Genomic DNA, 24,231 nt, shown 5'->3' with positions numbered 1-24,231 from the left:
ACTCAAACAACTTCTCCATTACTAAAATAAAAGCAAAATACTGCGGATGCTGGATGTTCCGAAGAAGGGTCACTGACCCGAAAGGTTAACTCTGCTTCTCTTTCCACAGATGCTGCCAGACCTGCTGAGTGGTTCCAGCATTTCTTGTTTTTATTTCTCCATTACTAAAGTTGCCTCCAAATAGTTTGATCTCCTCTTTCATTTCTCCTCAATTCTCTCCTAAGTCTGAATATTCTTTTTCATAGCTGAGGACTTTGTTCTAGCAGTGTCTCTCCTACTGCAACTCATTCCTTCCCCAAGCACTGAGATGTTTCAAGAGGTGCCAGTAAAAGGATTTTATATCACTGACCAACACCCCTCCCCAGTTCTGTCATGCACTTTCAGACTTTCCTAGTTGAGGAAGTTCTTGTCTACCTTGACTGGGTCACCAGGGAAGGGAAGGTCCTTTACTTCTTTAACTAATTGCAACTCCTGCAAATTTGTTAGGAGTTTCACAGTCCAAATCATTCTTTCCTGTTCACAAAAGACAGTGCAGTCAGCTCACATAAGTTCAATTTAGTATGCATCAAAAATATTCTTGAAAAAAATTAATTACCTTTCACCGACAGTGTATAGCATTCATGGCTCTTGATTACATATATCAAAAGTCTAGCCAATGGACCTAATATACCACATCTGGATAGCCCCATCTACTGTGCTCAGCAGTGAGCAGAAGGCAATACTATGTGCTAACCCACTATGACCCAAACCTTAAAGTAATTTTTTTGGGAAGTAAATACATTGAAACAAACTTTCGGTTCCAGCTACATTGTGCAATAGATACCCCACCTTAAGACAAGAAATTACTGCTGCAATATGATGTTTTATGCATTAACAAGACATTCCACTCACCACCTCATTTGTGGTTTTGAATGCCTGAGGCTATGGCTACCACTACAAAGGGTATGAAACAATCTAAATAGCTCCTAAAAATAAAGCTACCTGACATTTAATGTGCTACCTCGCCCCTTTACAACACCACACTAAGCATCCTGGCTCACTTTTTTGGAATGTGTACATGCCCTAATTTAAGAAACAAAATATAATTTACATCAAATTACATACAGATTATTGTGGCTTGAACTGAATGTAATCTGTGGTGTGAAAGTAGTGCAGAACAAATACTTTTTTTTCTGTTAAAAAGGAAACAAATCTCTTCGGGAAAGAAGGCCGTCTTTGCCACTTGGCTGATATGTGAATACATAATTTGACTTTTGAAGATCCAGACCAGTAAGAGGTATTCCTTGGAAATCCAACATGCCAGTGATTCACAGCAAGATTCAGATTCTCCTCCCACCCATTGGTAACAGGAAGGATAAAAGAAAAACAATAATTTTACAAGAAAAATGTTTTGAAGTAGCAGAATCTGAGCTTTCAAATCAGAAGTATTTATTTTCTCCACAAATGATGAACAAAAAGGGGGGAGGGAAATCATTTTGATACTGCAAAGCACAGTTTTAAGGAGCAGACTAAAGGACCAATTGGGATCTGAAGGGGATAAAAATGAATCTAAATTCTTCATCCCACCTCTCCAGAAATCTTCTCAGTCACCCTTTCCCATCCTGCATCCCATTCAATCACTGTCTAAAGCCCCCATGTGTGATGCACTGAAGTCTACTGGGTTTTCCATGTTTGTAGCAGGCAAAAAATGGCACATCTGATTCGACCATAAGATGATTGGCTGGTGCATTCTCCTACCCTGGTACATCACACCCTTTTCAGATTCAGCATTGGGTGCCAGTCATCATAGCTAGGTTCCATCACATAACGAGACCAGATTAACAAGGTTGTGTGGACATGTGCGACTACCACTGTTTACTTTGCACAATCAATGGCATTTGATCTGTTGGCAGATTTGTAGACCCAAAGCTGCCAGTTTTCTGGAGGTCAGGTTGATTATATTTGGGAGTGGTGCCAACAGAAGAGGTGCATCTGGCATCAGCTGTATACACCTAATGCAAGACAACCCGGAGGCATTTGATAGGACTGAATAGGGCGCTTGCAACAATCTGACAGTCCTCTTGCAGTGCTCACTGCTAACAATTGGTTGGAAAGGTGGAAAATGTTCTCTTCAGCAATGACTTCACTCAACTTAGTGACCAAAAATAAACCTGAAAATAAATGTAAAATTTGAACATTTTGACTAAAAGAAAACATGCTAAGGACAAGTTTCAGGTTGTAGCACGCATATTTGGGTCAAAATCCCGGAACTCCCTTCCTAACAGCATTGTGGGTGTACCTACCTCACATGGACTGCAGCGGTTCAAGAAGGCAGCTCACCACCACCTTCTCAAGGGCAATTAGGGATGGGCAATAAATGCTGGCATAGCCAGTGATGCCCACGTCCCATGAATAAAAAAAATATATACATACAAGCAATGCCTATATTACTGATTGAAATGTTCTAGACATTAACTGGTTAGGAGAAAATCAGCTTTTCAGATTTAAAAAAAACATATCACTATATCTTCTTACAGAACTGTTTGCAAGGATCATTAATATTAGTCCTGCATCAGCTGCATTAAAAAGTCATGATCATCTTTTGTTTGGAGAAGCTTCTGATGCTTATCTCCATTCACTCAGCAAATAAAACCAGGCAGCCCCCCCCCACAAGAATGCCCACACCCAAACCCCCAAGAATGCTAATCGTCTTAAATCAGATTTGCAGTAGCACTTATTTATTTTATTTTTATTTATTTTTAGTTTTTTTATTTAGAGATACAGCACTGAAACAGGTCCTTCGGCCCACCGAGTCTGTGCCGACCAACAACCACCCATTTATCCTAACCCTACAGTAATCCCATATTCCCTACCACCTACCTACACTAGGGGCAATTTACAACAGCCAATTTACCTATCACCTGCAAGTCTTTGGCTGTGGGTGGAAACCGGAGCACCCGGTGAAAACCCACGCGGTCACAGGGAGACCTGCACGGGCAGTACCCAGAATCGAGCCCGGGTCCCTGGAGCTGTGAGGCTGCGGTGCTAACCACTGCCCCGCCCCGACATACATTTCCAACATACATCATAAAACCCAATATATAAAGTATAACTTACATTAGGTTTATGACCAGTGAACATGAGGTCCCATTCATACACCAACATATAAATAACAAAAAGTATAGCATTTATATTTGACAACTGTATGATGCAGCTATGCTGTATAGGCACAACCAGCTCAGATGTTCTTTTCATTTCACAGAAATAGACATGTCATGACCAGCCATGTGATTCTGATACGTCTCTCAGCAAGCGAGGCTGGCCAAGGTAAGTCACGAGTGGCTGACAGTCAACTTCACGACTGGAGATGTTTCTTCTAATCTTGTGGTCAGCCACGACATTCCACTTAAGACTGCTTCCAGGAAGGTGGTGAATTTTAATGAATATTAAAAGGGATGCTTGTGGGAGAATCTCCTTCTATAATTTAGTTATAGAACATAGAACAGTACAGCACAGTACAGGCCCTTCGGCCCACGATGTTGTGCCGAACCTTTAACCTACTCTAAGATCTAAGTAACTACCTACCCTTCATTCTACTATCTCCTTGCTTTATCATTCACATGAGGGAGACTAAATAGGTTGCAATGGTAGTTCTTTTTTCTTAATTGCAGCAAAGATCTTTGATCAAATGTCGAGATTTTATTTTTCTGAGTGGTTGTCAATTCTAATGATACCTTCATTGGAAATGTTTATCTTTAATTCATAATTTCTCTGGTCACCAGACAAACCTCTGGACATCCAAGGAATGAGAAGATCTCTTTGCCCTAGTTTTAATAGCCTTCACACTTGAATCTTTATCACCTAAAATAAGATACTCAGGATGTTTAAGGAAAGTGAGAGAGTACAAAGGTCCTTTTATGTGCAGATGCTGTCCTATAATTCAAGATCTCTTGTACGTCCACTCAATTCCCTCCCTGTGTTCATGGACAATACTGAGCATTGTAGATTCCTCAGGGTTCAAAGTCAACTATTCCAAGTTGAAGCCATGACTTGCGGCCTGATCCACTCTTGCCATCTGGAATCTTCATTTCAATTCTGCCTTTAAATATATAGCTGCACAAATTGCACTCAGTCTGCAAGGCATCAAGAAAGCTATTTTTTCTTCCTGCATTGAGGATTATTTGCAATAATTTAAATTGGTGATACTATTTATTTTGGTTGAACAGAATCCATGTTCTCAAGGTGAACATACAGCCCCAAATCATCTATTTACTGTATTTGAAAGCTCTTAGTATATATTTCCAGATTCTTCCTTAGGACATTCCACTAGAAGATTATTGGAAGTGCAAACAAGCATTTTATTCAACTAGAGTGCCTCCAGCTGCATCTCAAGATGAAGAGGGAAAAACATGTTTTATTAATGGTCAGTTCAGCTATAGGCCATTCTAACCCTCAGTACTTGTGAAGCAGATGCTCTTGGCCTACCTCCGCAATCTAAAGATTGTCACAGATTATGACAGCTCTCTACAATCCACTGTGTATTTCACTTAGGTTACAGTGCAGTTAGAGAGCAGATATCCAAGATCAGAGTGAAAATTAGTCAAATTTTGCAATGAAAATTACTGCTGGAACTGATTCTCAGATTTCCTTTAGCCTTCCACCCATCATGGCATTTAATATTGTTGATATGATAACCACGCTGTCTGTGTGACACACCTTTTCCCCAGTCTCTCACCACTGTTACTCCCTTACTTATAGATTCCATTGTCCTCAAGTCAAAGTGGTGCAAACGTGTGTACCTGGTGCATAGCTGGCCTAGTCATCAATCACCATATCTGGCTTCATCAAATCACACTTTGCTGTGATTCACTAAACATAGTAAGTTGCTTTAACTCAAGGTTAAATGGTTCATTTGAGGGCAGGTTTCATAAACTTGGTTTGTATTCCTTTGAGGTTAGATGGTTGAAAGGTAATCTAATTAAGGTATTTAAAATGACCCTGTCCTGTGCTATGTTGATTCTGCACAGCCAAACCAATTTTTACTCCAGGATCCTGAAGGACAAGGACCATCCTTGGCTCCTTTCCACCACAATTGACTATCTCTATGAACACCTCTTTTCTGTCCTTTATAATGCCACTTCAAACACCAACCATCAGGAGTTCATGGATTTGTGCCCCCAAAAGAAAGACCATAAGTGCAGTTGCTTCTGCCACATCATCCACTTGCCTCCCACCTCCACCAACCCCCTCATTCTAGTCCTGAATCTCTCCTTTTGCAGCTTCTCAGCCAACTCCCATCGTCTCCAAGCAAATCATCCACGTTACCTATCTTTGCTCCCTCAATCCCATTTGCTCAACTCAGTTTATTAGCTGCTTTCAATTGTTCCTTTTCCTCAAGCGCTGCAACTGAACCCTTCATGAGTCATCGCTGCCAAAAGACTCCCTCAATGTTCTGTTCCTGTGTACCTCTCCTTTTGCCCAATCACTAGTAGTACAGTCTTCATCTACTCCTACTCACTAGAAGGCCCTTCCTAAACCCCTTTGCTACCCTCTTCTCCCTTAAAAAACATTGAACACCTTTGAAGGAATAGATTTGGACAATCAGTTTTCTTGAAGCATAATTGCGAAGTGCCTTGGGATGTTGCTTTATTTTAAAAGGGACAATGAAAACTATGGTTATTGAAAGACCCAACTTTTCCAAGTTTTGAGTGATATTTTACCCATAAGATAAAATTAAGAAATTGGAACTTGTGTGAAAATAGGAACATTTCAGAGCCATGGAAATAATTAGTTTTGAAGTTACAAACTATTTAATGCACAGATTATGGCCAGCAGAAAGCAAATATTAAAACTACACTAGTCAATAATGATAGTCAGTAATCATTTGGAGGATAATGGATGCATGGGAGTGATTACAAGTCAAGCAGTATTACGCGATGAGTTTGAAGCTTGGGAAGTTCCCAGCAGTCACATAAACCCAGATTTACTTTAACACAGTTACTGTTGCTAGTCATTAACAAAAAAAAATCACTCAAACTTAGTGATTAAATCACATCAATCCATCGGTGTACATTAATCACACAACTGATATGAAACACATAGGTCGCTGGCATATATCTGCCATGACAGCCACAATTTAGTTTTCTTTTCCTTAAGTCAACAGTGTGGAAGGAAAGCCCAATGGGTTCTCAGATTACCCTAGTTATAATGCTGGAGTGCAAGCTTACAGAAGTCAACTTTTCACTCTGATACAAACTGAATTAACATTGATACAAGGAGCTAGAGAGAATTTTCAGCTTCAGTGACCAGATTTTACTTTAAAATGTTCAGGCATATTAACATTTTCTGGCCACTGTACAAAACCAAAATTCATTCTCCAGCTCCACTGCGGGCTCTAGAAATGGTGATAGTGACATAACCGGCATTACGAAAGTCAACCTTTTAAGCTAGCGTTCCACTTGTAAGGTTACAGATTAATCCATTTTTTGTTTATCTTATCCATTTTCCTTAGAAATTAAGAAAACTTTATAGCATACAATACATTCCATCAATACCAGGCCCCAACATTAAATCTTACTTAAACAGTGAGTGTTTACAGAGCTTGCAGAAGCGATAAACAAAGTGGCATATTCAATCTCTGTACTGCTTCTATCGTGATTACTAATCCCAAAATAATAGATTCATTAATTTGTTAATAATGTAACACTGTTATATCTGAGAAATATTTCCACACTGTTTGCAGCATTCTATTAGATAATCTTTTGTGAAGTTACGATTCTTTAGAATTTACAATGCACCAGGCAGAATGGCATCGTTGTTTCCAATATGAAAGGTTTTGATCATGCCAAGGACCCAAAACATTTAATCTAACCCCTCAAGGGGAAAACAGATAAATGCTCAAAAAAAAATTGAAAAGGTTCGTGCTCTGAACTATAGAGACTGTAAGCCAATATCTTTGACCAAGCATTTGGTCATCTGCCTTAATATTTCATGTAGCATGGCACTGAATTTTGTTTGAAAACACTCCTTTGAAACACCTTGGAACATTTTAGTACGTTAAAGGCACTATATAAATACAAGTTGTTGCCGCTTAAAAGCACAGTGAATCTAGCCATATAAAGGCCAAGTGCAGGAAGTCATGGTGCCACGTTGACCTTTCCCATTATATATTTTGACTTCATGTTCGAAAGCCAACTAAAAACACATTGCGGGAGTGGTCGTTATAGCCAGAGTGCACGCTTTACATTTGAGTATCCAAACCAAAAATATTTTGGTAAATTGTTGATCAATTGGTAGATATTCTCTCTATTAGACATAACTCTGTGGATCTCTTAGTGGTTGGTTGAAGATGTGTGACAATGGCACTAAAAAAAGGCCTGCCCACACTCATGATGGGTTTCGAATCAGTTTTAAAAATAACTATTAAAATGCCCTCTGAACTCAAAATGCAGCAATATGGAGGGTTTGCAACTGGCAGACACCCCTTAATGTTACACTTAAATCAGTCAACTTAAGGGTCAATGCACTGCTTTAATATATTAACTGCAGAGTGCCAGATCAACATCATTGCGTGTAGACTGCCCACCACTCCATTTAGCTGGGAATGTTTTTTGAGCTACAGAAGGGAAAGACCAGAGCTAGCAGTACCTCTGAAATCCGAACTTTTTAAACAAAAAATCTGAAATACCCACCAAATAAATGCAAACGAGCTTTAATTTATTATTGGGGGGTAAGAACCACTAACTTATCCTTTAGTTAAAAAGATACAGAAGCCATGGGATGGAATGCTCCTTCAAGTTGTGTAACCCCCCATTCTTCCTACTGCATTTGATATTATCAGCACAGACAAAGGATGGTGTTCCATTTTATAACACCATCACAATCCCACTAATTAAAATGCAACAAAGCAATATCTTAAGCCGCTGTTACTTTCAGTTCCTTTGATATATACCAACAAAACTGATGTGGTTTGTAGTGGTAAAACTCCCACTGAATTCCATGCAATTATGCAAAACAAACTTATATAACTATATAGCTCTGAATTCAGTATCTGGTCTTCAACATCCATGCAGTATTCAACTCCTTGCACTTCCCATGCACAGGCACTTCGTATAAGCTTCAGAAAGAATCTTACTAATACAAACAATACATTCCAATGCAAACAAAAGCCCAGGTAATGCATTGCTAGAATATAAAAGGATATATCTTATAAGCCAAGGTCCTTTGAGAAGTACAGTAAAACTATTCTTAAAGGCCAGCTGCATGCTCTGTAAACTTCAGCTCATCCAAAACTGTACTACCTGTATCCTATCCTACACTTTTACCCATCACCGAGTCCTTTCTGACCTATACGATCCCTCAACGCTTCAAAATTAAAATTTCCATCCCTGTCGATCATGTCCCTTCATGGCCATGTCCCTCTCTCTCTAATCTCCTCCAGAACACAGCTCCTCTGACTCTGACCTCTTGTGTATCCAATCCTTTGCTCCACCATTGGCAGCCATGCCTTCAGCTGTCTAGGCTCCATACTCTGGAATTCCCTCCATACAATCCTCTTCCTCATCACCAAATTTTCCTCCTTTAAGACCCTTCCTAAAGCCACCTCTTTGTATCAAGCTTTTAGTCACTGCTCCTAATCCTTCATTCTTTGGCCAGAATCCATTTTTATCTGCTTACACATCATGAAGTAGCTTGAGAAAATTTGCTATATTAAAGCTGTTACATAAATTCAAGCTGCTGTTGTTCTTTAACATCGTATGGCATTATTTCAAGAGCAGGAACTTCTTCCAGTATACTGACCAATACTTCTACAACAGATGATACCACAAAATAAACAGTGGCCATTCATTTCACTGCTTTGCCAGAGAGATTGCTCGCTCAGAATGGCTGCTGCTTTTGCTTAACTAACAGTCACGCCATAAATTGCTTTGAGATGCTGATGCGATAGGGTGCTATATAAAAGGAAGTATATTCTTTAAAAAAGCTTTCCTATGATGCTTTTCCTAATGCTATCAATTTCTGTAGCCTTGCTACAAATATTAAGAAACGTAGGACATTCAGATAATTTTAGTCACTTTCAGAACTGAATCAGGCTGCTCTTCATCACAGATCCCATTATCAATCCTTTCCTGCTGTGACTGTCAAGGTCAGCATCCAATTTGGGGAATAGTACACTGCAAACATAAACTCCAAAATATGACTACCAACTTCTCATGCTTATGGCTTTTGTAAGCTTACAAATCATAACCTCAGATCGAATTTGGTTTGGCAAAAGCAAAAGACTGCCTATCTGATCGATCCCATTCATCATCTTAAAGTCAGGATTCAAGCATCGCCCATGCAAAAAAACTACCTCCCCAATGCAACCAGGTTTACTTTTAGTCTCCTCAATGCTTCAGGTTTTTAGGTCATTCTTGCTACCTTTCTTGTTTCTGAAGCACACACAGCAATAATGTCCCAAAAGTGATCCAATGTTTCGAACAGCCTCTGTATCTCTTGTTTAAATTTAACTGAAATAACTGGTTTTGCACAAATTATACTTTTAACTTTAGGCATTTTTTCTGATCTACCATAACAGTACTCATGTGAAATTTTAAAAATAAAAATGTCAATAGTTTATTTATTCAGCCAGATAAGTTTACAGATCTCTGAATTTTGTCATTCTCCTCAGAATATTCTTTTCCAGACAATGACATCTACAAACTTAAATTTTTTTTGCAATACTCATTCTAAATATTGCAGCACAAGTCCCAGAACCAATCCCTGTGGTAGACCAGTCACAGCCACTTAATTAGAACAGTCATTGATAATGATACTCTATTTCTTGTCCAGACATTTCACTATCTAAACTACAACTTCATTCATTTCCAAAAGCTGACAATTAAGTCCTTTCTAAAGGTACCTTTTTACACTCCTGGTTTAGAAAACATCTGACAAGCAACCACAAAGTATCTGTAGTTCAGATTTTTGTAGCTGGCACAATCCAGGCCACACCAACAAAAAATATAAATTAAAAAAAAAATTCAAACTCAGATAAACTTCATGACCAGTTCTACAATGAATTATTGCCAAAAGGTTTTGCCAAATAATTGCTTTTTCTCTACAATTATACTTTTTTTTATTTTAGAGATACAGCACTGAAACAGGCCCTTCAGCCCACCGAGTCTGTGACGACCAACAACCACCCATTTATACCCATTTATAACAGTAATCCCATATTCCCTACCACCTACCTACACTAGGGGCAATTTATAATGGCCAATTTACCCAGGGCGGCACAGTGGCGCAGTGGTTAGCACCGCAGCCTCACAGCTCCAGGGACCCGGGTTCGATTCCGGGTACTGCCTGTGTGGAGTTTGCAAGTTCTCCCTGTGTCTGCGTGGGTTTTCTCCGGGTGCTCCGGTTTCCTCCCACAAGCCAAAAGACTTGCAGGTTGATAGGTAAATTGGCCAGTATAAATTGTCACTAGTATAGGTAGGTGGTAGGGAATGTAGGGACAGGTGGGGATGTTTGGTAGGAATATGGGATTAGTGTAGCATTAGTATAAATGGGTGGTTGATGTTCGGCACAGACTCGGTGGGCCGAAGGGCCTGTTTCAGTGCTGTATCTCTAATCTAATCTAATCTTACCCATCACCTGCAAGTCTTTGGCTGTGGGAGGAAACCAGAGCACCCGGCGAAAACTCACACGGTCACAACGAGAACTTGCAAACTCCGCACAGGCAGTACCTAGAATCGAACCAGAGTCCCTGGAGCTGTGAGGCTGCGGTGCTAACCACTGCGCCACTGTGCTGCCCAAAGACTGACTTTTTTTTTTAAATCTAACAGCCTAATCTAGCTCTACCCATTAGGACAAATTAATGTTCTACTACAATAATAATTCTGACATCTGACACTTCTGTTCCCTTCCTCGACTTCCTCTGTCTCCATCTGTGGGGATAGGTTGTCTACTAATATCCATTATAAGCCCACTGACTCCCACAGCTACCTCGACTACACTTCTTCACACCCTACCTCCTGTAAGGACTCCATTCCATTCTCCCAGTTTCTCCGTCTCCGACGCATCTGCTGTGATGATGCTACCTTCCATGACGGTGCTTCTGATATGACCTTCTTTTTTCTCAACCGAGGATTCCCCCCCACTGTTGTTGACAGGGCCCTCAACCGTGTCCGGCCCATTTCCCGCACCTCTACCCTCACCCCTTCCCCTCCCTCCCAGAACCCCTTGTCCTCACTTTCCACCCCATCAGCCTCCATATCCAAAGGATCATCCTCCGCCATTTCCACCACCTTCAGCGTGATGCCACTACCAAACGCATCTTCCCCTCCCTTCTCGTCAGCATTCCGAAGGGATCGTTCCCTCTGCGACACCCTGGTCCACTCCTCCATTACCCCCACCACCTCGTCCCCATCCCATGGCACCTTCCCCTGCAATCGCAGGAGGTGTAATACCTGCCCATTTACCTCCTCTCTCCTCACTATCCCAGGCCCCAAACACTCCTTTCAGGTGAAGCAGCGATTTACTTGTACTTCTTTCAATGTAGTATACTGTATTCGCTGCTCGCAACGTGGTCTCCTCTACATTGGGGAGACCAAGCGCAGACTGGGTGACCGCTTTGCGGAACACCTCCACTCAGTCTGCAAGCAGGACCCTGAGCTTCCGGTTGCTTGCCCTTTCAACACTCCCCCCTGCTCTCATGCTCACATCTCTGTCCTGAGATTGCTGCAATGTTCCAGTGAGCATCAACGCAAGCTCGAGGAACAGCATCTCATTTACCGATTAGGCACACTACAGCCTGCCGGACTGAACATTGAGTTCAATCATTTCCGAGCATGATGGGCCCCCCATTTTATTTTTAAGTTATTTTTTCTTTTTTACAACTTTTTTTTCATGTTTATTTCATTTCATCTTAGTTTGCTTACCCACTGTTTTGTTTCATGTTTGGACTTGCTGCTGTTCAACCTTCAGTCCATTAACACCTTTTCTGTACTAATGCTTTGTCTTTCAACACACCATTAACATATTGCTTGCCTTTGTTCCATGACCTTTTGGTCAGCTATGTGACCTTGTCCAATCTACACCTTCTCCTTTGTTATCTTTTGCCCCACCCCCGCCTCACTTGCTTATAACCTTTGACATTTCTAATATTTGCTAGTTCCGAAGAAGGGTCACTGACCCGAAACGTTAACCCTGCTTCTCGTTCCACCGATGCTGCCAGACCTGCTGAGTGGTTCCAGCATTTCTTGTTTTTATTAATGTTCTACTTCATCCATTTTCAGTATACAACACAGTTCTAAGAGTTTCATTGTTCAGCAGCAAGTTGCCAACTTACAGCACAGGTTTCTCAATGGTACAAAAGCTGAACAAGCAATCATGGTTTCTGCTTCCTGTTCATACCTGCCCTCAACTTGAAAAATTTCTGAAATCATGCTAGCAATGTCATTTACTGTTTTGGCATGAAGCTCAATTTCCATTCACACCACCCAAAATGACATGAATCGTGAACAAAACTTGTCCCTGGAGGCAAGGCTTGAGCTTTCAAGGCAGACCAGCAGGAGATACTTCTAAAAATCTGATCATGGTACTGCTATTGCAGCATTTCTTAGACAGTACCGTTTTAATATATTTTATTGTATGCGTGCACATGAAGTGATTTCTGAATTGTGTGTTCATTACTCACGTATCAACCATGGCTCACTCTCGCCTGAGCCAGAAAGTTACAGGTTCAAGTCATAGTCCAGAGAATTGGGCACAGAAACCTAGAGTGACACTCAAGTGCAGCACTGAGGGAGTACTGCACCCTCAGAGGTGCCATCTTCTGGATGAGACATTAAACCTAAGCCATGACTACTCTCTCAGGTAGACATAAAAGATCCCATGGCACTATAGTGAAGGGCAGGGAAACCAATATTTATCCCACAATCAACATCACTAAAAAACACATTATCTGTCCACAACAACATCGCTGTGCTCAAATTAGCTATATTGCCTACAACAGTGACTACAGTGCAAAAGTACGTCTTAATTTATTGTAAAGCACTTTCGGACATCGTGAGGTCATGAAAAGTGCTATATAATTGCAAGTCTTTTTCCTTTTACTCTCTCACTCCCATCTGCACTCTTCCACAACAAGTCAAACATCTGCAAATGTCACTCTACAGCTGTGAGGGAGGTACAAAGGCCAGCATATCAATTTCCCTTTGCTTTTTTGGGAAAGTAACAATTTATCAGCTAAGAGAAAGTCATGGCAGTTGCTCACTTCCCTTTTACATTTGCATGACTTGCCAGAGAATGCACATTTTGAGGTGAACTATTAAAACCTATTGAGTAATATTCAGAACAAGGATTGGATTATCTGCTTTAATAAAAATTCAGAATTAAGTTCTCCTTTAAATAGAACATGAAAGCTCAATATATCCCTAACCCAGTAGTACTTCTACCCCTTGGAAACATTTGAAATTGTTTTTTAATATCATTTGGCAATTTCTTTTTCAATTCATCAAGGAGAACAGGCACGTCCAGAACAATGACAGCGCAACAAGACAAAGCTCACTCAATTTTGCACCAACGATGTGGATTAATCGCAGTTTTAGAAGTGTATCTGGTCCTCCATCAATCTTAACTTGCTGACTTCCATAATCTGTAAAACCCCACTGAGGAAAAATGACGATCTGTTTTGGGCAGTTTTGTGCTGTAATCCCATACCAACTGGGAAACAGATTGACGCTCATTTCACAATAGGCTCTTACAGTTACAGAATATACTTTCATCCCATTGGTTCAGACTGAATTAAACTCAGGTAAAACTTAACAGGTGAAACTGCTGTCCAATCTTCCAGAAATTCCTTTGCATATTCACAAGCATCCATTTTTCCTCTGTTTTCATCTGACCCAAATCAATATCTATTTTCTCAATTCTGTTCTCTGCTTCCACTCTATAACAATCCATCACAAAAAGTCTTTGCACTGTGCATTTGACAAGTCATATTTTCCTCGGGTTTAACCAGAAGCTACAAATCTACATACTGGAAGCCTTCAAAGCATGAAGTGGATAAAAGTTAAACACTCAATAATTATACTAGCCTGGGGAACAGACCTCAATTTTATTTTCAGCACTGTGTTTACATTGACCTCCCCCCTTTTGATTCCCAATAATCTGATCAGAGGGAGGAAAAGAAGGTGGTGAGTAAAGAAACCCATTAGTGTAGAATTTGTACAATGTTTTGAGCGAGACACATCACATACTAGTACAAAATGAGTTTCAAGTCTGAAATTTGTGTCCCTATTCAAAATATACGAAACAGAAGGCCAGACATTTTTCATGGCCTAATCAGACACCTCAAGGTCACCAGTAAATGAATCAATCTGCACTGCAAAAACAAACACAGAAATTAAACAAGAAAAAATAGGACAACTACCATCTCTAGTCTTCCTAGCCACCTACTTGGTTCAATTATGTTCCTAAATGCTTAACTTAATCCATTCCATTACAAGCAAAGGTTTGCTCATCTCCATTTCCTCTAAATACGTCAGGCAGCAATATGCTTGCTTGCATTTCTCCTGCTCGCTGTTACTGGTCCTTTATCAGAAGTGTTCAAAAAATAATTTTAACATCCACAGCCCTACTGCCAGTAGGTTACCTCTGCCCTTCATTTGCAAAAAGCACATCAATATTGTTCTTAATCATTCTATAACCTCACTTTCTCCCCTTTTATTAAAATCCCACTATCATCTCATTGTTCCATTCAGAATCACCATCCCTTTCATTCATGGAATTTCAACTGCCCAAGTTCCCTCCCAGCACCAGTCCTTCCACGGCTGCAGCTCCTATAGCATCCTTACACGTTTAATTATACACCATTTTTGCTTTGCCTCTCTGTTCCCTCTGCAGGCTCTGACTGCAACAATATTCTTGATCCTATTGCAAGTATACGTCAGTTCATATGCTTCCAGTTTCCTTCCTTAGCATTTCTCCATCGCAATATTCCTGTTTATACTATATATAAGCTGGCTTCCTCTCTGAATTCCACACAGCAACATCCCTCCTGTTACACATCCCTTCCCCTTGACTCCGGTGTAGCTTTTTCCTCTCTCTACTGGCAATTTCTGCCAGTACCTCCCACTCTCATTCATACATTTCCAACCACTTCACTCCCTAATAATCCCACTGCTGCCATCAGAACACACAGCCAAATGCAGCCTGTCCATTTTCCTTTGCATCACTGCCCTTATTGCTGTTACAGATTTTAAAATGCAGGAATTTGCTTGTTTCCTGCTTCATACTCTATTGACTTTACTGCACCAGTTTCTCTGCTGTTGATAGAGCCTCTACATCAGCTAATCTTTCATTCATCCATTCCAGAATTATTGCTGTACGTTCTGTTTCAGTGATTTCACTAATATGCTCAATTTTCTCATGCACTTATTTCCAGCTTTATACAATTGTTTTAACAAACTATTTATTTCCCACAATATTTTCTTCTCTGACTACCAATGTCATGATACATTACCACTCTCATTCATACCTATACAGTTGATACCAGTACATGTTACAGGTTCTGTAACACACTGCAGGTCTTTTCCGACTGCACCGCCCTCGCTCGTTCTCTCTCCTGCTGGTTGCCAAGTGTCACTCAGATGCATCATTTTACATTTTACTTCCCATTTTTATATCACCCATTGCATTTCAACATTTCATTCCTCCCACCCCAAAAAATCATAACCTGTGCTACCATCCATTATGCCTGCTGTGAATAGTATCAACATGATCTCATTCACTTATTTTGTATTCAAGTCTTCAGTTCTCTCCCTGGACTTAACAGTACTGCAACACGTTCAATACTACACGCATTCTGAACATGTGCAACATATAACGCACATTTGTTTTTTAAAAAAGGAAAGATTACCAGATCTGACCCATTATCTCCACACTGCACCATTAACCCATTACAGTGGTTGTAAGTAAACCATTTCTCCATTTGTTGCACAACGCGCACAGCAACGTTTTAATCTGCCTCAGCTGATAACACAGTCAGTAACTCATTTGCTCTCTCTCTCTCTCCACCAAGCGTGCAGTTACATTGCTAATAAGGTTGTACTCTACTTGTACTCCTCCAGCAGCTGTAAGCTGCTCACCACCTCTCCCACCCCCCGGGCCCGTGTAGCGTCCACGCGCCTTGCCCACCCCCCTTCCCCGCCTGCCTCGAGCCCCCCGGGTTCATTGCGCTTCCCCACCCCCCCCCTCCCTCTCCTCCCGCCACTGTCTCGAGCCCCGCGGTGCCGTTGGGCTGAGCCGCCGCTCCCGCCTACTAGGTACCTGGTTGATTTCTATCCCACTCTCCGTCCGTTCTTCCTCCTCCTCCTCCTCACTCCCTTTCACTTTTACATCATGGCTCCCACTCTGCTGGCCGGTCGATGTGTGGGGGGGGGTGGTGGGGAAGGCCGTGGGGCCGGTTTGGGGGGGGGGAGGGACGTAGCACAGAGTGTTAATCGGGGTCGCTCCGCTTCCGCTCGAGTTGAACTCGGTCTCGATTCTCGGCCTAAACGATTCCAACGCCACTCACTGCAAAGCTCCTGCCAATTTTTTTTCCTCCTCCACAGGGCGCATGCGCGCGGCTTCTCCGATGAGTTTTCCCAGCCCGAAGGGCGCATGCGCGCGGCTTCTCCGCCGCCTCTCACCAGCCGGCGGCGCGCAGGTGTATGGCTCCCCAGCCGGCGGCCCCTGTCCTGAGGGCGGTGAAACCCCCCCGCCCCAGGGCTGAATGTGACCACGTGATCGTTATTTGAAGCCCCGTGGCGGCCATCTTTGTAAAGTTGATTCTTGCTAAACAGAAGTCAATCCCTGAACCTGGCCAAATTTATTTTTAAACTTTCTTTTGGTTTTTGTGGTTATGTTTAGAAACGATGTTTCTAAAATGAAAAAATGAAAGCCAGTACGGATTTGTGAAAGGCAAACCCTGTTTGGCAAACTTGATCCAGTTCTTTAATGGAGAGGATTGAGGTTGATGTGTGTATGGACTTTCAAAAGACGTATGGCAAAATGCCGCATAATAGACATTAGCAAATTTAAAGCCCACAGGATTAGTAGGGCACTAAGCGTGGATACAAAAGTAGCTGAGGGACAGAGCAGAGAGTAGTGGGGAATGGTCTTGTTCCCTTTTGACCCCGCCCCTTCACTTGCTCAAAGTCTATTGCATTTCTAACCTTTGCTAGTTCTGATGAAAGGTCTGAAACCTTAACTCTGTTTCTCTCTCCACAGATGCTGCCAGACCTGCTGAGTATTTTCTGCATGTTCTGTTTTTATTTCAGATTTCCAGCATCCGCATTATTTTGCTTTTATTATATGAGTAGTGGAGACAGATTTTTTTTCAGACTGTAGGGAAGCATTCATTTCTGGTCCCTAGGGGCCAATATTAGGACCACTGCTCTTTTCCATATATGTTAATGGCCTGGACTTGGATATGCAGTGCATAATTTCAAAGTTTGCGAATATACAGAACTCGGAAATGTAGTAAACAATGAGGAGGATAGTAACACTTCAGGACAGTGTAGACTGGTGAAATGGGAAGATACATGGAAGATGATATTTAACACAGAGAAGTGTGAAGTGATACATTTGGGTAAGAAGTAATAGGAGAGGCAATATGAACCAGATGTAAAATTTCAAGGGGATGCAGGACCAGAGAGACTTGGGAGTGTATGTACACAAATCCTTGAAGGTGGCAGGGCAAGTTGAGAAAGCATATGGAATCCTTGGCTTTAATGGAGGTATAGAGTACAAAAACAAGGAAGTTATGCTAAAACTGAATAAAACAGTGGTTCGGCCCCAGTTGGAGTATTGTGTTCAATTCTTTGGAATTCTTTGAAGTGTCACTCTTTGGGTGTATACCTGCCAGTGCTCACTCTTTGATGTATTTCATTCTTCAAAATAAACACAGTCATTTAATTCGATATGTAGTCAAACTTTTTGATCAAGAATCTCACTCCTAATGGTTTTTTGATCTTAACAGATCAGAAGACATGACAGTAACTCATTTGGATAACACATCCTGATATATGTTCACTGTAAAACAAACCCAGTATTATGTATTTAAATAGATTCAGAATGTACCCAGCAATGTCATTTCTAACTTTTCCCTGATATTGAGTGCCCGAGGTCACAGTTTCTTAAAGTTTGCCAAAACTGGTGGTCATTTGCAGTTTGAAGGAGGCTGACATTAAAAGTGCTGAATAAATGTGTTGTAATATTTAATTATCACCACACTGCATATTTTCTCACTTGACAGTGTGAGATTTTAATATATTTAATATTGATACGACCGAGGTGGGGGGAGTGCATTGTATTTTCTAGTTCCACTTCTCCATACATCACAACATATATTTAAATGTTTACCCAGTTACTGATACAGTCAATCATAGACTCTACCCTTTATCCCAGAATAAAGTACATCAACCAGGTTTCTTTAATAAACAACAAAATTATCAGTTCATTATAAAACAAGTCATAAGCAGTACCGAAGAAACATATTAACACATAAATTGAAATATGAAAGTTCCCTTGATACTTTAGCCCCTCACACACACACACACATACACACACACACATCAATTACTGAAAAAAAATAGATTTTCTTTTTCGAGCCCTGTTACAAAAAAAAGACAAAAAAGAATACTTTGGCCAAATACTTGCTAATTCTTGAAGATAAAAGAGAAGATGTGAAAAGATGTCTGATGTCCCTTTTTTTTGTCTGGCGTCCGGGTATATGGCGATGGTCACTGGGATCCTTCTCTGGAACAATTCACTCGTTTCTAAGAGCTTCTTAAAATGATGGAAAAGGCTGAGCTACGATGACTGCTCTCTTGGCTGGCTTTTTAAAACTACAACTGACTGTCCAAAGCGAAACCAAAATAATATCTCAAGAGTCAAGCCTCCTGACTCCTATAAATCTTGACCTGTCACTTCTCTGTAAACATCTCCTGCAAATAAAAAGACCCCTGATGGGTATTTATCTGAAGAAAGGTGACTTCCAGTACATGGTGTTTGCAAACCAAGTCCAAAAGACCTTTGGATGACCTCATTTTAAAAAAACATGAAGTCCAACATCGATGGAATCCTTTTTTTTCAGTTTTAAAACAGAAGTCCTCAAAATTTGACAAAAAATGGAAGTACTTTAGTAACAATATATTGTTCATTTTAATTTCCTTTTAAACTGTTAGCTGAGAGTACTCATTTTAAATTGATGATTGCTCATAAAACATTTATCCCAAAGGCTGATAGATTTTTTTTTACTAAGAATGCCATTGAATCCACACAGTGGAAGGACAGTTGTTTTGGTTTATTATCTGTAAAGTAATGACTTCCCGCCAGTACTTCAAATTTGTATCAACTAATAAATTCTAGAAAAGAATAAGTTTATTCTAAAACTTCAAAGCCTGATTAAAACACTCAGTAATCTGATCGCCATGTGCCACATTAAACTGCCTGACCTGTGCGGCATTTCCTTCTTCAGGAAGTAGGTGTCACCTGAGGATAATCTGGACATTGCTGGATATTGCTGGAATAAATTGACAGCCAAACTCATAATCTGAACTGTTTCCATCTTGCACCTCACCTTGCTACAATGCTGCTGCTCTGATTGTCTATATGTTCATGGCTACAGTGCTCAGCATGTGAATGAATAACAGCAACTTGTATTTATGTAGTGCCTTTAACATAATAAAATGTCCCAGGGAGCTTCACAGGAGCTTTATCAAACAAAGTTTGACACTGAGCCACATAAGGAGATATTATGATAGGTGATATAAAGATTGGTCAAAGAGGTGGGCTTTTTGGAGCATCTTGAAGGAGGAGAGAGAGGTAGAACAATAGAGAGATTTAGGGAGGGAATTCCAGAGATTAGGGCCTCAGCAGATAAATACACAGCTGACAATGATGGAGCGATGAAAATCAAGGATGCGAAAGAGGCCAAAGTTAGAGGAGTGCACAGATCTTGGAGGGTTGTAGGACTGGAGGAAGTTACAGAGATTGGGGAGGTGGGGGCTGGGATGTGTGGTGGCATGGAAGGATTTGAAAACAAAGATTAGAATTTAAAATCGAGGTGTTTCCAGACTTGCAGCCAATGTTGGTCAGGGAGCACAGCGGTAATGGATGAATGGGACTTTCTGTGAGTCAGGATACGGGCAGAAGAGTTTTGGATGAGCTCAGGTTTATGGAGGGTGCGAGGTGGAATGCTGGTCAGGAGAGGATTAGGATGTATACAGTGTATCATAAATTAAACTTCCATAATAAGACCCAGCAATGGCCTTGTTCTCTGGTATCCATTCAAATATATCCCTTTATAAAAATCAGAAATACAGTTTGAGAAAAAGAGAAGCAAATAATGATTGCAAGTTATTTTTTTCTAATTACTTAGTGCCCCAAAAAGCAAAAAGACTAGCATTGTCCAAGAAAAATGTTTCCAGCAGTAATTTCAAGTCATATGTTGAGGACTCACTGCTAATCTTCTTACGTTCATGCCCTTTGGACCAATGATTGGTATGGTATCCAAACTCAAATGCCTTCATTATGTGCTTTGATTAATGAGATTGCATGATTGTTTATTATTTTATATTAACGCAATGATGTAAATTTTTATTATTCATTCATGGGATGGGGATGTCACTGGCTGTGCCAGCATTTATTGCCCATCCCTAATTGCCCTTGAGAAGGTGGTGGTGAGCTGCCTTCTTGAACCGCTGCAGTCCATGTGGGGTAGGTACACCCACAGTGCTGTTAGGAAGGGAGTTCCAGGATTTTGTCCCATCGACAGTGATGGAACAGCGATATAGTTCCAAGTCAGGATGGTGAGTGATTTGGACGGGAACTTGCATGGTGGTGCTCCCATGCATCTGCTGCTCTTGTCCTTCGAGGTGGTAGAGGTCGCGGGTTTGGAAGGTGCTGTCTAAGAAGCCTTGGTGCGTTGCTGCAGTGCATCGTGTAGACGGTACACACTGCTGCCACTGTGCGTCGGTGGTGGAGGGAGTGAATGTTTGTGGATGGTGTGCCAATCAAGCGGGCTGCTTTGTCCTGGATTGTGTCGAGCTTCTTGAGTGTTGTTGGAGCTGCACCCATCCAGGCAAGTGGACAGTATTCCATCACACACCTGACTTGTGCCTTGTAGATGGTGGACAGGCTTTGGGGAGGCACGAGGTGAGTTACTCGCCGCAGGATTCCTAGCCTCTGACCTGCTCTTGTAGCCACGGTATTTATATGGCTACTCCAGTTCAGATCATAGATACAGCTGCTTGGAACAGCACCACCAAGTGGTATAAATAGCACATCTCCTCAAAAACTTCCCGAGTTTCAATCCAGGATCAAGAAGAAAAAAAGATTTGCATTTATATAGTGCTTTTCACAACCACTAGACGTCTCAAAGCTCTTTACAGTCAATTAAGTACTTTTTGAACTATGGACAGTTTTGTAATGTAGGAAAACGTGGAAAATAAACCAATTGCCAGTAAATCTAGGGAATTACAACTTGTAAATTTGCAAAATAAATCTCTTTCTCTGGTTGAATTATATTTTGTTGCTTTCCTTCCTTTTTCACTTGATTGTTATAATGTTATTTTCTTTTCAAATTTTCTATACTCCTCCCTGTTCCAGTGGTGTTGATTGTTCACTGGGTATGATTCCAAAGGGAGTGGTAATGTAAATGATTTTTGGGAACTTCCTCAACCATGTCAGGCATTATAGCCAAGCCCAATTCTGTCCTTGCTCAACATTTACACACTTAACAGCAGTCACAGAAAATCAACCAGTTCCAGCCAATTTTACACTCTCTGATCAGAAGATCATCTCTAACAATACATCCTAGAAGTTCTGAAGAAGGGTCACTGACCTGAGACGTTAACTCTGCTTCTCTCTCCACAGATGCTGCCAGACCTGCTGAGTATTTCCAGCATTTCTTGTGTTTAAATCAGATTTCCAGCATCCGCAGCATTTTGCTTTTATTATCATCCTAGAAATCTGTTTATTTATTTAATTATTTTCATTGTTTCAAGGCATGTGAGTGTCGTTGGCAAAGCCAGAATTTATTGCCCATCACTAATTGCTCTGGAGTAATTGGTGGTCAGCTGTCTTCTTAAACTGCTGTAGTCCATGTAGTGTAGATACACCCACAGTGTTGTTAGGAAGGGAGTTCCATGATTTTGAGCCAGTGTCAGTGAAGGAATGATGATATATTTCCAAGTCAAGATGGTATCCGTGACTTGGAGTGGATCATCAAGGTTGTGGTGTTCCCATGGGCCTGCTGCCCTTGTCCTTTTAGGTGGCAGAGGACATGAGTTTGGGAGGTGTTGCTGAAGAAGCCCTGGTGAGTTGTTGCAGTTCATCTTGTACATGGTACACACTGTAGCCACGTTGCACCAGTGGTTGGAGGAATGAATGTTTAAGGTGGTGGATGCAGTGCTACTTAAGTAGGCTTCACTGTCCTGGATGGTTTTGAGATTCTTGAGTGCTATCACAACTGTACCGCCTTCCCTGACACCAAAAGTGGACCTAGTATCCCAGGAACCTGAAACCCTCCCATCTACATGATCCTTCCAGCCAAGCATTGACAATACTTTTTTTTTCTCCATCTGGTCTAGCGCATGGCAGTGTGAGTAATCCAGAGGTTACCACCTTGCTGGTTCTGCTCCTTAATCTAGAATTTAACTCCTTGAAATCCCTTTGCTAGAACCTCAAACTTATTCCTACTTATGCCAGCCTCTGGCTCTTCCATCCCAGAATCATCATTGTAATTCAAAAATATTGTATTGTGTGCAAAAATATTTCAAATTATTTTTGAGTGATGTGATAAGGTGTCATACAAATGTATTTTTCAGAGGAAGAGAATTGTTGTTTAAATAATACTATATAAAAAAAACTAAAGCTTGAAGGAACTCAACATGCACAATCCTTCATAGTGGATGAGACTTAAGAAAGAAAGGACTTGCATTTATACAATCCACTGGATTTCCCAATGTGTTTCACAGCCAATTTTTTTAAAGTACATTTGTAGTTGTTTTGTAGGCAATTTGCACATGCGAGATTCCACAAACAACAAGAAAAAGGAAAACCAGCATGGTTATGTTAACGGCAAATTGTGTTTAACTAACTTGCTTGAGTTTTTGATGAGGTAACACAGAGGGATGATGAGGGTAATGCAGCTGATGTTGTGTACATGACTTCCAAAAGGCGTTTGACAAAGCGCCGCATAACAGGCTTGTCAGCAAAATTAGAGCCCATGGAATAAAAGGAACAGTAGCAACATGGATACAAAATTGGCTCACTGACAGGAAACAGAGAACAATAGTTAATGGAGGAAGGTTTGTAGTGGAGTTCCCCAGGCGTTGGTGTTAGGATCCCTGCTCTTCCTGATATATATTAATGACATAGACCTTGGTGTACAGGGCACACTTTCAAAATTTATGGATGATACTTGGAAGTATTTTGAAATGTGAGGAGGATAGTGTAGAACTTCAAAAGGACATAGTTTGATGGAATGGGTGGACAAGTGGCTGATGATATTTAATGCAGAGATGTATAAAGTGATTCATTTTGGTAGAAAGAACAGGGAGAGACAATATAAAGTAAAGGCTCCAATACTAAAGGAGGTGCAGGAGCAGAGGGACCTGGGTGTATATGTGCATAAATCATTGAAAGTGACAAGACAAGTTGAGATCATGGTTAATAAAGCAAACAGCATCCTAGGCTTTATCAATAGGGGCATATGAACATATGAATTAGGAGCAGGACTAGGCCACTCAGCCAATCAGGACTGCTCCGCCATTCAATAAGACCACGGCTGATTTGATTGTAACCTTGACTGCACATTTCTGCCTACTCCTGACAACTTTTCTCCCCCTTGCTCATTAAGCATCTACCTACCTCTGCTTTAAAAATACTTAAAGATTCTGCTTCCACTGATTTTTGAAGAAGAGAGTTCCAAAGACTCACGACCCTCTGAGAGAATAAAATTCTCCTCATCTCTGTCTTAAATGGGCGACCCCTTATTTTTAAATAGTGATCCCTAGTTCTAGATTCTCCCACAAGGGGAAACATCCTTTCCACATCCACCCTGTCAAGACCCCTCAGGATCTTATATATTACAATCAAGTCACCTCTTACTCTTCTAAATTCCAGCGGATACAAGCCTAGCCTGTCCAACCTTTCCTCATAAAACAACCCGCTCATTCCAGGTATTGTCCAGTAAACCTTCTCTGAACTGCTTCCAAC

The 24,231-nt window shown here is 41.0% G+C and overlaps 1 protein-coding gene across 3 annotated transcripts in view; it reads right to left on the bottom strand.

The window, feature by feature from the left end:
* The window catches only part of ptpn4a (protein tyrosine phosphatase non-receptor type 4a), a 305,345-nt gene extending 288,960 nt beyond the window's left edge, over positions 1 to 16,385 (bottom strand). For 2 of the 3 annotated variants that reach the window (XM_068034877.1, XM_068034878.1), the window contains exon 1: positions 16,294 to 16,377. The gene's annotated coding sequence lies outside the window, so the exon portion shown is untranslated. Of the gene's footprint in view, positions 1 to 16,293 lie in introns of all 3 variants that reach the window. The other variant, XM_068034879.1, reaches the window with a different exon arrangement.
* Positions 16,386 to 24,231: the final 7,846 nt, after the last annotated feature.

Source organism: Heterodontus francisci, chromosome 7 (assembly GCF_036365525.1).
Source record: "Heterodontus francisci isolate sHetFra1 chromosome 7, sHetFra1.hap1, whole genome shotgun sequence".
Lineage (NCBI taxonomy): Eukaryota > Metazoa > Chordata > Chondrichthyes > Heterodontiformes > Heterodontidae > Heterodontus > Heterodontus francisci.
Note: the sequence above shows the minus strand (reverse complement) of the source record. Positions and strands in the feature narration are given on the sequence as shown.